General features: G+C 44.2%; 2 long non-coding RNA genes across 2 annotated transcripts; both read left to right on the top strand.

Moving 5' to 3' along the window:
• The first annotated feature begins 2,046 nt into the window (after positions 1 to 2,046).
• Positions 2,047 to 3,724, top strand: LOC125507609. The gene is made up of 2 exons (XR_007282932.1): positions 2,047 to 3,237; positions 3,310 to 3,724. It is a non-coding gene; the product is annotated as an uncharacterized LOC125507609 (long non-coding RNA).
• A 2,515-nt stretch (positions 3,725 to 6,239) lies between these two features.
• On the top strand, positions 6,240 to 11,329 carry LOC125555510. Its single transcript, XR_007304735.1, has 7 exons — positions 6,240 to 6,580; positions 9,052 to 9,254; positions 9,328 to 9,399; positions 9,660 to 9,809; positions 10,385 to 10,447; positions 10,920 to 10,962; positions 11,060 to 11,329. It is a non-coding gene; the product is annotated as an uncharacterized LOC125555510 (long non-coding RNA).
• The last annotated feature ends 4,642 nt before the right edge of the window (positions 11,330 to 15,971 follow it).

The raw sequence follows: 15,971 nt of genomic DNA on the forward strand, positions 1-15,971 counted from the left end.
ACACCGAAAAACTCCGAAATAAAATCTTATTTGATTTTATTATTAAATTCTCAATATTTCTTTATTTTGGGAAAGTTATTTTATTCCCTCTCTCATATTTTTGTAATAGAAATAATTGATGATAAAATAAATAAAATCAAATAATCCTATTCTCAAAATTTGAGAAAGCTCAAATATGAAAATAACGAAATCTCCAACTCTCTCCGTGGGTCATTGAGTTGCGTAGAATTTCTAGGATCAACCAAAATGCAAAATAAAATATGTTATGCATTGATGATCTAATGTATAACATTCCAAATTGAAAATTTGGAATGTTACAGCCCATCACAAGCTCTCACGGTCAATGAAGAATATTCCTTCTAGCGGGAAGACCCGATCAGACTCGGCATCCCGGTTACAAAACATTTCGACAATGGTAAAACAAGACCAGCAAAGCCACCCGATGTGCCGACAAATCCCGATATGAGCTGCACATATCTCGTTCTCAGGGCACACCGGATTATCCAAACTTCCGGTAAGCCAGCCCAGAGTTGCCCCTGGTGGCCACCGGCGGCTGACAAGGTGGGCCAACACTCAGAGGAGCACTGGCCCGGGGGGGTTAAAATAATGATGACCCTTGAGAGCGCGACTCCCAAGGGAAAAAAAGGCTAGGTGGCGAATGGTAAAATCAAGGTTGGGCCTTGCTGGAGGAGTTTTATTCAAAGCGAACTGTCGGGTTCCCATTATAACCCAACCGCGTAAGAAACGCAAAATCCGGGAACATAACACCGATATGACGGAAACTAGGGCGGCAAGAGTGGAACAAAACACCAGGCATAAGGCCGAGCCTTCCACCCTTTACCAAGTATATAGATGCATTAATTAAATAAGATATATTGTGATATCCCAACAAGTAAACATGTTCCAACAAGGAACAACATCTCCATGTTCCAACAAGGAACAAACTTCAATCTTCACCTGCAACTAACAACGCTATAAGAGGGGCTGAGCACACTACAACAAAACATGTCAGTAGGCACGTTTTTTGGAAGACGCTTTTATATTCGTCCCTATACTGAAAGTATCTAATATGTAGGCATGCTTTTTGAGACGATTTAAGTACCGCCACAAATCTTATTTTTAGGGTATATCTCATTTATTATATTTTACATGTGTAAATAGGTACAGACGATTTTTGAGACGTTTTAGGATACATGGAAGAGTTTAACAAATAAATAATAAAACCAAAGTATTTTTTGCAGAAAAAGGAAATTACCGGGCCCATCTATGCAGTAAAATGAGCCCACGTACCGAACTCAGCGCGCGACCTCCTTCACCTTGTCCGCCGCCACGTCCCGAGCCGCCCATCTATGCCGCCGCCGCCGCCGGGCTGGCTCCTCCTCCACCCCTGCGCCCCGTCCCAATCTCCACAGCCTCCAGCGACCAACTCCATCTCCTGCCTCCTGCAACTGGTCCTGCCAGTGCGCTACGTCCGCCACCGGTGAATGCCCTCCGCAAGGACTGCCCCTAGCCCCTCTGCTCCGGCACTCCTCGGCCGTCCTCGGCCCTTTGCCTGGTCGCCACGGATGTGCTGCTCCACGCCTGCTCCAGCCGGGGGCCGCCGCCCGCCGCGCCGGCTCTGTTGCTTTGCTCCGGCCAATCCCGGGCTGCTCGCCTGCTCGGCCGGACTCTGCTGCCCAGGACTTGCTGTCAACAAACAGCAAGCAGACTGGGACGGGGGTAATTTTCTGAGAAATCTCTCTCTTCTGTTCTTCCTATCAGTGTATGATGAAAATGAAATTAAATTGGAACTGAAAAATTGTGTATCAGCGTATATGCAGGGGACTGTGTATATGTATAATGTATTGTTGATTTGGAAGGGAATGCATTTTAGTATCAATTTCATTTCATTCTGTAGAAATAGAAGAGGAAGACATATTTCATTGGAAGTTTCAACACCCGGTGTTTCAGTTGGACTGAATCAACTCCACAAATTGGAACAACCATAGATCGGACCACTGTCTTTGGCTTCAAACAACCCGCCTTCAATCTCAACTCGAGAAAGTACCTCGTTTGTATCTCATACTTTGTATTGAATTTTTCGGCATGTTTTTATCAATTTTGTTGTATCATTAAGAATTGAGTTTAAATTCTAATTTATGGTGCAATTGAGACTTATTTTGTATGATTTAGTATATTTTTAGGTAGCTATAGCCTTATGGACGCTAAGTTTTTCCCTTGCGCTATTTTTTTCTAGGCATACTGATGATATATTCTTAATGAAGTCTGCCAAAGGTAGTTTTCACCATATTTTTGAAGCAGACCCATATGCTAGGATGAACTGAACTGAACTAAGCTTTGCCTTTGACTTTTTGATCATTTTCTGGTTGTCCTGGTGAACATAGAGACACTTAAAATGTTTTAATTGGATTCTGGTGCAACCTCGCTGTCTTGCTCCTCACCGAGGGATATACCATTTGTCCAAAAGTATCAAGCATTGCACGTAAAGTGGACAACCTATTCGGTACTGAAACAATATATGTAGCATGTATGAAGCTGAATCATGCTTATAACACTGAAGAACACAGCAACTTCAATAATGCAAGTAAGTAGCTGCAGTCTTCCAGGATTTTTGATAAATAAATCAGCAAGTGCCACTCACCCAAGTTGTCTTTTCAGCGTATCCTACCATGCGCCAATGAGGCAAGTGGTAGTGTATCCTAAAAATCTCTTTTTCCTGAAGGTGTAAACACATGCAGCAACTGATCGTGTGCATTAGAAATTTAGAATGCACTGTTTGATAATTACTCTCTTAGGCCCTGCTTGCTAACTTTGAAAAAATATGCGACCGGCTACCCTTCAACAACTGCCAGTCACTTGGGGACTGTTTGATTTCTAGCCAAATGTTGCCAGATCTATGGTTAGGCACACATCACCTTCTGAGGTGAGTGAATGTTCGGTTGGCTGACACAGTTGTGGCTTGCGACTTTACTAGTCACTTGATTAAGGAGTATATTTTGGCCACACTTTTGTGGCAAGCCACACTCTGTCCCGAGGGGTAATAATTACTACTTTTGGCTTAGCTGTGTCAAAGTAAGCTTTTAACCAAACTAGGGTGTTAAATTGGTCTTAAGTTTCAATCTTGTATTGTAGATCATCACATATGGTCTATGTTTCCTGTTCAATGATGACTTATCTGACTCGTTAATGAGTCTACTTAATATCCTTTTCAACTTTGCTGGCTAGTTGGAACAAAAGGTACATTTTAATTACCGTATTCATGTACTCTGAATTATATAGGCACTTGAATTTAACTAATTGTACATACAGGTTTTACAAAGTGATGGACCAACTATTACAGAAAAGGTAAGAGCTTTGGCTGCAAAACCCAACAGATACGGGGTGCGCTATAGTGGCTATGTCATCAACAACTTCAGGTTCCACACGATGAGTCATGAGTCAGGGCATGTCACACAAAATAGTGGTGTAGTGAACATTGCAGAAAATGGTGTTAGATATTATGGCAGATTAAGTGACATCTTTAAATTGTCATACAATGATTACAAGGTGGTGTTCTTTAATTGTGATTGGTATGATGTCTACCATAAAGTTGGCATTCAAACGGATGAGTTTGGGTTCATCTTGTGAACAAGTCTGGGAAAATACACACATGAGATGAGCTAGAGGATGATCCTTTTGTATTTTCCTCCAAGTGCAGTAGGTTTTCTATGTTCAAGATCCAAAAGCTGAACTATGGAATGTAGTAGTGGAAGTCAGGCCTTGTGATCTTTTTGACATGGGTGTTGAAAGAATCATCGGGTGAAACAGATTAGAGCATTGTGATTTTGGTTCTCTTTGCATGCAACTACTCCCTCCGTCCCAAAATTCTTGTCTTAGATTTGTCTAGATACGGATGTATTTAATACTAAAACATGACTTGATACATCCGTATTTAAACAAATCTAAGACAAGAATTTTGGGACGGAGGGAGTACAATCTTAGTTATGGTTTCAGTAGTGGTTTACGAGCACAAAGTCAGAATGCTTTATTATAGTTTATGGTTGTATTTTTTCGTACTAATTCAGGGCACATCCCAAGTGTACGTGGTTGTTAATTGCAAGTTGATTCTGCAGAATTTCTGTTCTGGAAAGTGAAGTATCAGCTTTGGTTTATTGATTATTCCCACATGTTACAGTTATCTGGTGTTATTATATTACATGGCTGAGAAATGTTGAATATACATTTGTGAATTCTTCTTTTTAAGATCATGCCTTCGACACTCGTCTTTTACATGACTGCATAATTGGGAGGTGCGTAGTTCAGCTAAATGGAATTAATATGTGTTTGAATGTAAGAAACTTAGGTTTTATCAGACTGATGTGCTTTTGTCTGGCCATTGTCAAATGTGTTGCCACAATGTCACAAGTGCAATTTTCTAAGACTATTGACTATCAGAACTCAGAAGTGGCAAACTGGCAATGCAGTCTAGAGATAAACATTCTGTGATGTCCATGGACCAAGTCATTTTGTTCTGATTGTAGATTTTTTTTTACCTTGCTGGGATCCAAATGGTGGGTCCAACATTACCAAATTTGGCAGCATTTTTCTACCATTTCAGTACCAGCTGCCAAATTTAGAACCGAAAATTTGGCCTAAAACTTGAACCGAAAAACAAAGTGTCCATAAAATTATGAATTATTTACACAATGACAACCATATGATTATTACTCTGGGAAATTTTCAATTATTTTTGCTGAAATGAATAAAAAATAAAATTGGAAAACCAATTCACTGCCTATTTGGCCAAAAAAATTGAACCCAAATAAGTATCCAAATGGATTATGAAATTTTAACAAAAGGACAACCATGTGATCACTTCATTGTTTTTTTCGAACGGATTTAAAATTAAGAGGAGGCCGACGAGGCAACAGCCTAGTTTCATGCGGACCCGACCTCGCAGAGGCCTAGTCTAGCGATCGCTCGCTCACCACCACGAAGGCGAGGAAGCGGAGCGGCTCCTTCGCAAGCGCCAGGTGGCGGCCGAGCAGGGCTGCCATGCTGTCACGCCTTTCTGCCGCTCCGATGATCACCTCATATGCATGACCGCCCTGTCCTTCCGCATCGTCGTCCTCATCCATGTTGTCATCGTCGTCGTCGTTGTCGTCCCTCCAGCGGTGGAAGGCCGCCGGTGGACCGCAACAGCCTTGTCCGATGGTTGCCTACCGCTGGCGGAGGAGCTGCTCCGCCTCCTATTGCGCGGTGCTGAGGGCCGCCTTGGCCATTACCGGTAGTGCTGACGAAGCCCTGCTGGCGGCCTTGCCCCTGCCGTCATCGGTGGAGCAGTCGCTAGGCGATCACTCTTCGTTGATCTTGGTGAGCTTGCCGTCAAGGAGGCGCCTAGCGGCTGTCTCAGCGGTCGTAACGGAGCGGTCGAACACCCACGCAACAACAAGGTTCGGGTCATTAGGGACACATTCCGGCGGCATGTCGCTCTTGGCGGACGCAGAGCGGGGAGCGACATTTCCCCGGTCATACCGAGCCTGCTGCCTCGTCGTGTGACCCTCCTCGGATACGATGGCCCTCGAGCCCGAGGCACCGCCATAACCACCTCCTCCTAGGTAGTGGAGGATGTGCCACGCGCCTTCATGATCATGGGTGGAAGCTCCTCCTTTATCGGGCGGCGATTGCAGCGTGGAGGCGACGAGGGTCTATCAATGCGGGCTCATCCTTCACGCGGCGGAGGCGCAGGGGGATGCTGACTCCCGTTTCACGAGGACGAATTCTTCATCTATCAGAGTGGCCTCCACGAGAAGATGGGTCCGCTGTTGCGGCTACTGGTCCTGCTTGTGGCCGGAGGAGCCCGCCGCCGTGGATACGGATGGGCTGGGAGAGGGAGGTCGTACGTATACGGACGGTTTGAGGGTCGACATTGAAGATGCCCTTAGACCCAAAAATCCATTATACATTATAACAAGATGGATTTCTACTTTGTCTAGGAGAAAACATTTTACGATGTATATGCTAATAGCAATAATAATAGAGGAGGTGACCTGGCCCATTTTTTGGTTGTTTGTGTATAACAAAAATAAAATAGGCTTTTTCTAATGATACATACTTAGTTTTCCGCATTTCATTTGGAGGAAATCATTTTTCTCTAAATTTTTTGTTGGAGGAAATCATTTGGGCGTTTGGCACAACTATTTTCCATTTGCCGCCAGGAAATAGCACGCCAGCGCTCTTATTATTGAAAAAAAAATCCCCGTAAATCACTCCGCCACGCCGCCCTCTTTCGACTTCTCCTCACTCACGCCGCCATCTCTCCACTTCTCCTCTTCTTCCACCTCCTAATCCATCGCTATCCATCTAATGGGATCCCTCCAACCCGCTGGCCGCTGATGTGCATCACCTCAATCAGATGAACAGAGATCCATTAGTTTGGTGGGCGATCTGACGGATACTCAGCGGGCGGGCGGGCGATTGGAGGCCGTGGAGGTTGGGGGACAGAGACCGGCCGGCGTGTGCATTTGGGCCAACGGCGGCGATTGGGCGGGAAGGTCGGAGGAAGTCTTCTGCAACGAGCAATTTCGTCTTCAGCTTACAGGTATATTAAGCAGAGCAAGCACGTTGGTACAGCAGCCATCATGCCTAATCGGTGTAAAGGTTTGCTGTCTGAATTTTTACAGGTATATTAAGCAGAGTACATATTCTTTGGTTGCTCTGTAGCTAAGGTTGTTTGGCGGTCGATTGGGGTCACGCTTGGGACAGATTTGTGCCCTAGCAATTACTGGCAATTTTTTGTTTGGTGCTACTCTTTCTTACCTGGATACGAATTCTTTTATACTGTGGCGCTTGGGGCGGTCACTTGGGCCATCTGGTTGGCTCGTAACAGAGCTACGTTTGAGAAAAAATGATCAAATCTCCTTTTGAGATCGTCTTTACGGCAGTGTCTTTTCTCTTATATTGGGCAGGTTTGCAGGCGGGGGAAGACATCAAGCAACTTCGAGCGGGTGCTGAGATGATTCGTAACGGGACAGTGCTGCTGATGAGGGCCTGCGAGGCGTCCAAGTGATGTGCAGCGCTGGTTTCGGTCTCGTCTCTTCATCTGCGCGACTACTTCGATGAAGATCTCCTGTGGTGGTTGTTTTGTTACTAAGACTATTTTAACTCCGTTTTGAGATACTGTGTGAGATCGCTCAAACTCTGCTTTTGTAATAGGGCTAGTCTCATTTTGGTGCTGCTTAGGTTTTCGCCCCATAACACTCGTTTCGATGGCGGGCGAGTGTGGTGGGTTTCCTAGCAATGCGTTGAACTCGCTCTCCCCTTCTCCCTGTTCTTGGACTTTCCGTCGAACTTTGTATTTCCGTTCTAAGTAATGGAAAGGGGGTTTGCCCGGTTCAAAAAAAAAAGTACATAGACTATTCCTAATAAGTTCAGGGATTAGACCACGATAGATCTGACTAGGAGGATGCTCACAGCTACAAGCTAGTTTGTCTGCTGGTACATTCGTCAAACGTTTTACAGGAATAAAAGAGGAAGCTTGAAAACTTGCTGCCAGCGATTTAATGTCAGCAATCACCGTACCTACTGTAGATCGATCCGTGAAGGCAGCACCAATGCCTCAGCAAGTTCAGGCGTCATGATCACTTCAGACTGCTTGTTACAGGCCAACAAGCATTCTCCGTTGTGGTTCCGTATTGCGACGTCGATCCCCATCCTTTGTGAGCTCGAGAACAGTGCAGCATCCACGTTAATAACAACCGATCCATCCGACGGTGGAGTCCATAGAGCAACTGATAGAGAAGACTCACACCTAGAGGGCGAACCAGTTTTGAGAAAATGCTGAAAGGGAGGTTTGTTGTCCGGTTGTGCAAACTGCAGGAGCTCTGCTCCATGGTAGGAGCAGAGTAAATATTAATGCACATTAAGCCACATCACACATAGTGACTAGTAGCACAAAATATCCCAAAGCTTTGTTGGCAGAACCGTTTGGGAAGAGTTCCATCCCAATTGTTTTTTTGTAAACTGTTTGGGTGAGCAGTTGCTTTTGTGTAGTCTGTACTAGCGAAATCACTACACGGGTGACTGTTTCTTTCATATTCTTCCTGTGCTGGTGTGCATTAGCGTAACTTCTAGGCAGAATTAAATCTCATTGCATGCTTGATATTTGATTTGCTGCTTGCATGTTTTTTTTTGCTAAAAATATTATGTGTCAGCCAGTCTTATCATAGATTTAATCCCAACTGTTACATGCCGGTATAATGAATGTAGAAGATTATTTAGTCTATGTAGACAGATGTGGGCATCATTTCCTATTGATGGGCATAATCAATTCTTCAAATTTTTGCTCATTAAGATTACTAAACGTATAAAAATTATGACTAATATATAAGAAAATTTTAATTGACCGAACATCATGAATTCCCATGTGTAGTAATGATGAAGTTACATCTAAGCCAAATTATTTCACCTTGTTTTGGGAGTACTTAAGTTGCTCCTCAGATAAGGTAATCCCTGTGTATTTGCAGCCACTTTGCTTGACCACTTGCACTGTTAATCTGCCCCAACCGCTACCAACTTCAAGGACATGATGGTGCCGCTCCACTATGGCCTTTAGTTAGTACATAATGGTCATATCATTTGTGTATGTATGTTATACACGCACACGATGAGTCCATCTTGTTATTTGTGTAGTACTAGTAGTATTATCTTTTGGAATGGGAGTCCAATTTTACACAGCTGGCCCACATCTAAGCTTTCCTCCATCAGCCAAAAGAATGCAGTATGTCAGCCACATCTAATCCATCATAGGTTGCATGCACACTTAGTATTCTATACCACTTCTAATCAATTCTATTAGCAAGACTTGAAAATGGGACATGAGTAAAGTCATCGTTGGATTCATAAGCTGCGAGAAGAAGACAATCAAACATGTGAAACTAGTTTCATACTAGCTACTTGATGACCGGTCATTTCGATCATGTGAATTGCTATAGAATGCGGCATTTTCTCTCTATACATGCTATGCCGCACTGAACTTTTGGTTGAGATCTGTAGTTTCTGTTACTTTGGCAGATTAACAATGGCAAGGATACCAAGACGACTACAGGACTTGGAACTTACAATGCATGATCCAGAACATGTGCAGCTTGGTGAAGAAAATCTGCAAGGTCCTCCAGAGATTGATAATATAGTACTAGGAAGATCTCATGAATCCACTAGCCAAATCAAGATAATTTGTAAGTCTCGATGTGCAGGAGCCACGAACTACTATGCAGGTAATGTAATGGGCTTTTCATGTACTATTTAATGCAGGTCCATTCTAATGTCTTACAACTATTGCTTTAATAGGAGCTGCAACAAACCAAATCAAAAGAGGGTTGTGGCAGTGCGCCTTTACCACATGAACATGTGATCACTAAGGTGTGCCAACTAACCGGCACTCAGTTATCAATTATCTCCTGCCAGTAATTTTGTTATTGATTGAACCCTTATACTAGTCAAATATTGGAAAGCTATCTTATCATCAAGTTAAAACTTTGTGAAATAGTAACCTTTAATTAGAAACTATAACCTGATTGGGTTCGTATATACCGTCCTAGTAATCTTAACCTATAACCTGCCAGTATTTATCCAACTTTTTATCAATGATGCCGATGACACCTTCTCCTATTAAATTGCAGAATGCCCATGCTGAAAATAATCTTCCCGTGCAGCAAGGTGGTCCTGAACCAAGTTTACGACTTCAAGTCGCTAAGCAGGCAAACCTATGCTACATATGTAAATGACAATGATTGTACACAAGGTTGTCTAATTTTGTATTTAAGTGCAAGGTAAATGACATTATCATGAAATACCAATCCCATTTTGATAAGCTCGTTTCAAATACTATCGTGACACTACTAGCAGATCATAAGTCAGATTTAACCAAGTACTAAAATTGTATTGCATACAAGAGTAACATGATTTGGCCCGATGGAACCAAAAGTTAGTCACACACATATCATTGTTGCTCCAACAGATCTCCTATTCAAATAAACTAATTAATCACTTCTGAAATAATACATGAGTACTATAAAATACCAATCTTTCATACATGTTCTTTTTGGTGGAAACCCTGCATAGATGTTGAGGAACACCTGGCCTTGAATATTAGGTGAATTCTGTTTTAAGTGTATAAATTTACATGACGTCAACTTCATTTGTTTGCATACTGAATTCATGCTTAGTTTTCACAATAAATAATTTTGTAATAGGACCTTAATCTAATTTGATAGCGAAATGTGCAGACCAAAAGTACGTGTAGAATAAGGCTCCTTGGTGCATGTATCGGAGCTCTTCAAAACTATCATTCTTGATTGTAGTTGATCATGTGTCTCGCTTCATGCGTATTCCTATTTAATTGCAGAATGATAATGCTCAAAATAACAATGCAACCAAGCCATGTGGTCATCACCAAGTCGCTAAGCAGGTACATATAGGCTACATATCCAAATGACAATGACTGTATAATAGATAGTTGGTCTAATTATTTTTGAAATTGTTCTTATTTGTGTAAAATAAAATCTTCTCAAGTTCATCAATAACAAATGTTTCATTTCTTAAAAAAATGGATAAAGTTGAAGTTGTGTTGTATTCAATGAACTTGAGAAATAAAGACAAACTCGTGGCCAAAGGAACTTTAGTGAGTAAAGAGAAAACATGTGGTTGGAGGAAACATGCTTGGAGTGCAATACGTTGCAGTTCTTATTCGCGGCTGTACATATCTAGGAGATGAGAAAGTAGTTAGACCATATGAAAAATTCCAAACAGTAAGGGATGCTATGGGTTCTATTATTGCTTGGCCTCGCTCACATGTAAGTATGTTTTCATTCAAGCATTGTGTATGCTCCAATCTGCACATGTGTGATATGTTATTTATCCTGAATCTTTCTGGTTTTTAGGTAAAAATAGTTAAGCCAACTCCAGCATAACCACAAAGCATTGGTATGATTCATTTCTTATAATTTCATCAAAGAATCTCTTATCTTGCAGTTCTCTATAAACATATGTTCATGTGAATGGTGTTCATTCTCCTTTTCAGGGTTGTGAGGAGTTGAAAAGTGAGTGCATTAAAGGAGCTAGGAGTGGCTAGTTAGTTGAGGATTTGAAAAGGGGGTGCACTGGACGAGTCAGGAGCAGTTGATGAATCAATCTTTGAACGAACAAATATTCTGGATTATGTATAGATTTTAGCTTCATAGAGAAAAATAGTTCCAGTCTATAGGATCTTTTCTTATTTATTTTCAACATTGCATGTTTCATATGAATGTTTGATATTATTTTGCTGTGAAGTCAACGTACTTTTAGTGGAGACATTGTTCGTGCTAAATGCATTGGATGTTGTTACCGAGGTTGCCAATGTTTGCAAATGCAATCTATGAAGTGGAATGATGCCTTCATATCACAATATTATTTGACCAATTTGCATGTGCAACCATGACACAAAAATAATTGCATTTGAAACGATGAAACAAAATCAAAATTAATCAAATAATATTTGAAGTAAAATATTCCATTAGTATAAATATTCTTATGGATATTTAGAGATGAGTACAAGAGGCGAATGAAACGTGTCTATGAGTAGAGACGTAATATGAGCATGCCTAAGCTAACGTCTCTACATGTAGACACGATTTTTGAGCATGCCTAAGACAACGTGTCTACATGTAGACATGATTTTGAACGTCCCAAGAAAGCGTCTCATTCCATGTAAGACACGCTTGGCAAGTGTGTCTATCCGTTTGAGACGGTTCGTGGGGAGACGCTCCAAGGACGCTTTACTAAAACGGCTCTATAGTTGGCTAGAGATGAAATAACACGTCGCTAGCTATGAAATCGGGCATGTCTATTGGCTGTTTTTATTGTAGTGGCAAAGCGGTAACATAGCCAAACAACGGTTTGCTAGGACAAGATGGGTTAGAGGCTTGGTTCAACAATATGGGAGGCATGATAAGCAAGTGGTAGGTATCGCAGCATAGGCATAGCAATAGAGCGAGCAACTAGCAAGCAAAGATAGAAGTGATTTCGAGGGTATGGTCATCTTGCCTGAAATCCCGCAAGGAAGAAGAACGAGTCCATGAAGAAGACAAACGGACGTAGACGAACAGGTCCTCACAAACGCGACATTACCGGAACCAACCCGAAGAAGCAACACCGGAAAGAAGCATACAACATAGTAAACAAACCACACATGAACATGGTATGATGTGCAGGATGCGGTATGCGGTGCATATGCATGATTTGCAAAGGAATGATTGAACCTGGCCTCAACTTGGAAATCCAAGAGTGCCACTGGAAAGAGGAGGTGATTTCGGTTGAAATCGATATAAAGATCACCGGAATCGGATGCACGGTTTGGAAATGGCAAGCAAAAACAAATATGGCACCGGCTGCGATAATCAGCAAGTGACCAACTAAATGCATCAAGATAAATAAGCTACTGCACTCAAACATGGCAACAAAATACATCCCACTCCAGATGCTTGACAAAAGATGAACACTGAGCTACGGCTAATTCATCCATTAACAGGTTCAAACAAGCATGACAAAAGTGCAAATGATAACAGGTTACAGACTTAGTGAAATTAACACAAGTCTGGAATTTATCATCAGGAAGCACACTTTAGAGCATTAAAACTACAAGCTACAGGAACTTAACATGGCAAGGCAAGGCATGGCATGAAGCTACTCAAAGCACTTAAAAAAAGTCCCTTAGTGACCTTGAGCCAAAAGAGATCAGAAAATACAATTGCAAGCATGTGAACATGGCAAAAACATAATCAGATTTCAGACTTAGAGAAAAACTGGAGTATGCAAATCAGTTAACGAGTAGGCATGTTTACGAGCTCGAGGCACTCACTACAGAGCATGGCATGACAAACTAAGCATACACCCATCAAGAATACATGGCATAGAAACTAGACATGGCAAGAACAACATCATAGCATGCACGTATCAATAGCAACATCCTCGGCAAAATCGCTAATAAGTCAACAATCTGCCAGGATTCACGAAATAGCAAAAGTAGAGCTCGATTGACTCAAGCTAGGGTGCTCCATAAATGCAAACAAAGACATTAATGGATAGAGCACCACAATATTAACAAAACATCCCTACTGATCATCCTCAAAAGAGGCACGGATCATTAGGAAACAACATGAACATATGGCATAACGACAAAATCAGGACAAGGACTTAGTGAAATTCTAAGTCCCTGAAATCAGCATTACCGAGTACGCTACTTTGCAAGCTTGTACTAGTCACCACATATATCACAAAAATACGTGGTAAGCACCTCTGTAAAGATGGCATGGCATATAACAAAACACATGTAGATCTCAGGATCATAGCATGCACACATTAATCATGGCAAAAATGACAAAATGCCATTTGCTGAAACAGATCTGACAAATTACTCACATAGCCCTCTTCCAATATCATTTCGGGCATTAAGATGAGCTCAAATGAAAATGATGCAATGAGATGAAATGATTTACTTGTCGAGACAAACATTGTGATATGCTACACGCGCAAAACGAAGTTACGAATGCAAAGTTATGACATGATTAACTTGGGCATATGAATCTGGAAATTTCGGGGACTTAGTGAAATTTTACCCTCGCAAAAAAATACAACGGGCCGGGGAAGTGGGCCGGCGGGGACAGATCTGGGCCACGAGGAGGGAGACGCCGGGCCATGGCGAGGTCGACCCAGGAGGAGGTCAACGGAGCCGAGAGGCGGAGCCCGATCCATGGCGGCGGCGGCGCTGGAGGACTCCGGCGAAGAGCAAGCTCTGACGAGGCGCGGTGGTGCACGCGGGGACCGGCGGGCGGCGCGCAGAGCGGTGTGGCGGCGGCGGGCGACGACCGGGCGCCGGCGAGGCGGGCGACGAGCGGAGCAGGCACGCTGCGGTGGGGAGCTTCCGGCGAGGACCGGTTCTGGCGAGCGCGGTGGCCGGCGCCGGCGTACTGCGAGGCGGCGGCGCATGTGAAGGGCGGCAGCTGGGCGCCGGAGAGGCGACGGGCAGGCGGAGGCACGGGATCTGGCCCGATTCGGCCCCGCGCGGGCCGGATCTGGCCGGCGGGTGGCGCGACGAAGTGGGGAGTGGGGAGGTGAGGTGGCGGCTCCGGATTGGATAGCGACGGCGGCGGGGGTGACGTGGAGAGCTCCGATTCGTCGGAGTGAGGTGGCGGTGGCGGTGGACATTGTCCGGCGCGGAGAAGAAATGTCCGGCGACGCGCGGAGGAGGAAGTTAGGGTTTCATCTGCGCGAAAAATCTGGGAGGGACACATATTTATAGGTAGAGGGAGGTAGGAGAGTTCAAATGAGGTGCGGTTTGTGGCCACGCGATCGTGATCGAAGGACCGAGATGATAGAACAGGTTTAGGTGGGTTTTGGGCCAGCTAGAGAGGGTGTTGGGCTGCAACACACACGAGGCCTTTTCGGTCCCTCGGTTAACCGTTGGAGTATCAAACGAAGTTCAAATGGCACGAAACATGACAGGCGGTCTACCGGTAGTAAACCAAGGCCGCATGACAAGTCTAGGTCCAATCCGAAAACATTTTAAAACCCGCACACGAAAAGAGGTAGAAAGGGACACCGGATGACATAGGAGCGCCGGATTGCAAAACAGACAACGGGGAAAATGCTCGGATGCATGAGACGAACATGTATGCAAATGAAATGCACATAATGACATGATATACAAAGCATGACATGCAAGTAAAGACAATACAACAACAGCGAATAACTGGAGGACACCTGGCACATCGGTCTCGGGACGTTACATACCGGAACCCCCCGGGGACATAATGGGCCTTAGTGGGCCTTAGTGAAAAAGAGAGGAGGCGGCCAGGGCAAGGGCCGCGCCCCCTCCCCCTAGTCCGAATAGGACAAGAAGAGGGGGGGGGGGCGCCCCCACCTTCCTTCTTCTCCTCCACCTCTTTCCCCTTTCTCTCCTAGTCCAACAAGGAAAAGGGGGGAGTCCTACTCCTACCGGGAGTAGGACTCCTCCTGGCGTGCCCTCTCCCTTGGCCGGCCGCACCCCCTTGCTCCTTTATATACAGGGGCAGGGGGCATCCCAGAGACACAACAATTGATCTGTTTGATCTTTTAGCCGTGTGCGGTGCCCCCCTCCACCATAGTCCACCTCGATAATATTGTAGCAGTGCTTAGGCGAAGCCCTGCGCCGGTAGAACATCAACATCGTCACCACGCCGTCATGCTGACGAAACTCTCCCTTAACACTCGGCTGGATCGGAGTTCGAGGGACGTCATCAGGCTGAACATGTGCTGAACTCGGAGGTGCCGTGCATTCGGTACTTGATCGGTCGGATCGTAAAGACGTACGATTACATCAACCGCGTTATGCTAACGCTTCCGCTTTCGGTCTATGAGGGTACGTGGACAACACTCTCCCCTCTCGTTGCTATGCATCATCATGATCTTGCGTGTGCATAGGATTTTTTTTGAAATTACTACGTTCTTCAACATGTATCTATACTACTATTAAACAAGCGGACTTTTTTCTTTCCTAATTAAGCGCACCTCGCCTAATGTACACAGAGTAAAACAAAGCAATTAGAGCCTCACGATTAGGCCCAGTGATTCACATCTAACCGTCAATTATAACTAATGGCCTCATGAAAAGTAGGTTTAGCAATTTGTGGAGGCGGACGAAAATTCTGTCCTCCGCATCGTACCTGTTCAGCTAAAAAAGTCACCCTGCCCTATGCGCACGACGAATCTTTCTCAATCTTCTTCGCCCATCGTGCAGCCGTTGTCGCCGGCACCTCCTCCGCCCACTCAGCTCTCCAGGAGCTCAGCCCGGGCTCCGACCACGGGATCGTCGACTCCTCTCGCGCCCTCATCGTAGCCGTTGTTGCTGCTGGCCGTCCTCATCGGATCACTAAGGAGCACCTCGAGGAGTACCGCATGGCGATGCATTGGTGTGC

The sequence above is a fragment of the Triticum urartu genome, chromosome 5, assembly GCF_003073215.2.
Source record: "Triticum urartu cultivar G1812 chromosome 5, Tu2.1, whole genome shotgun sequence".
Lineage (NCBI taxonomy): Eukaryota > Viridiplantae > Streptophyta > Magnoliopsida > Poales > Poaceae > Triticum > Triticum urartu.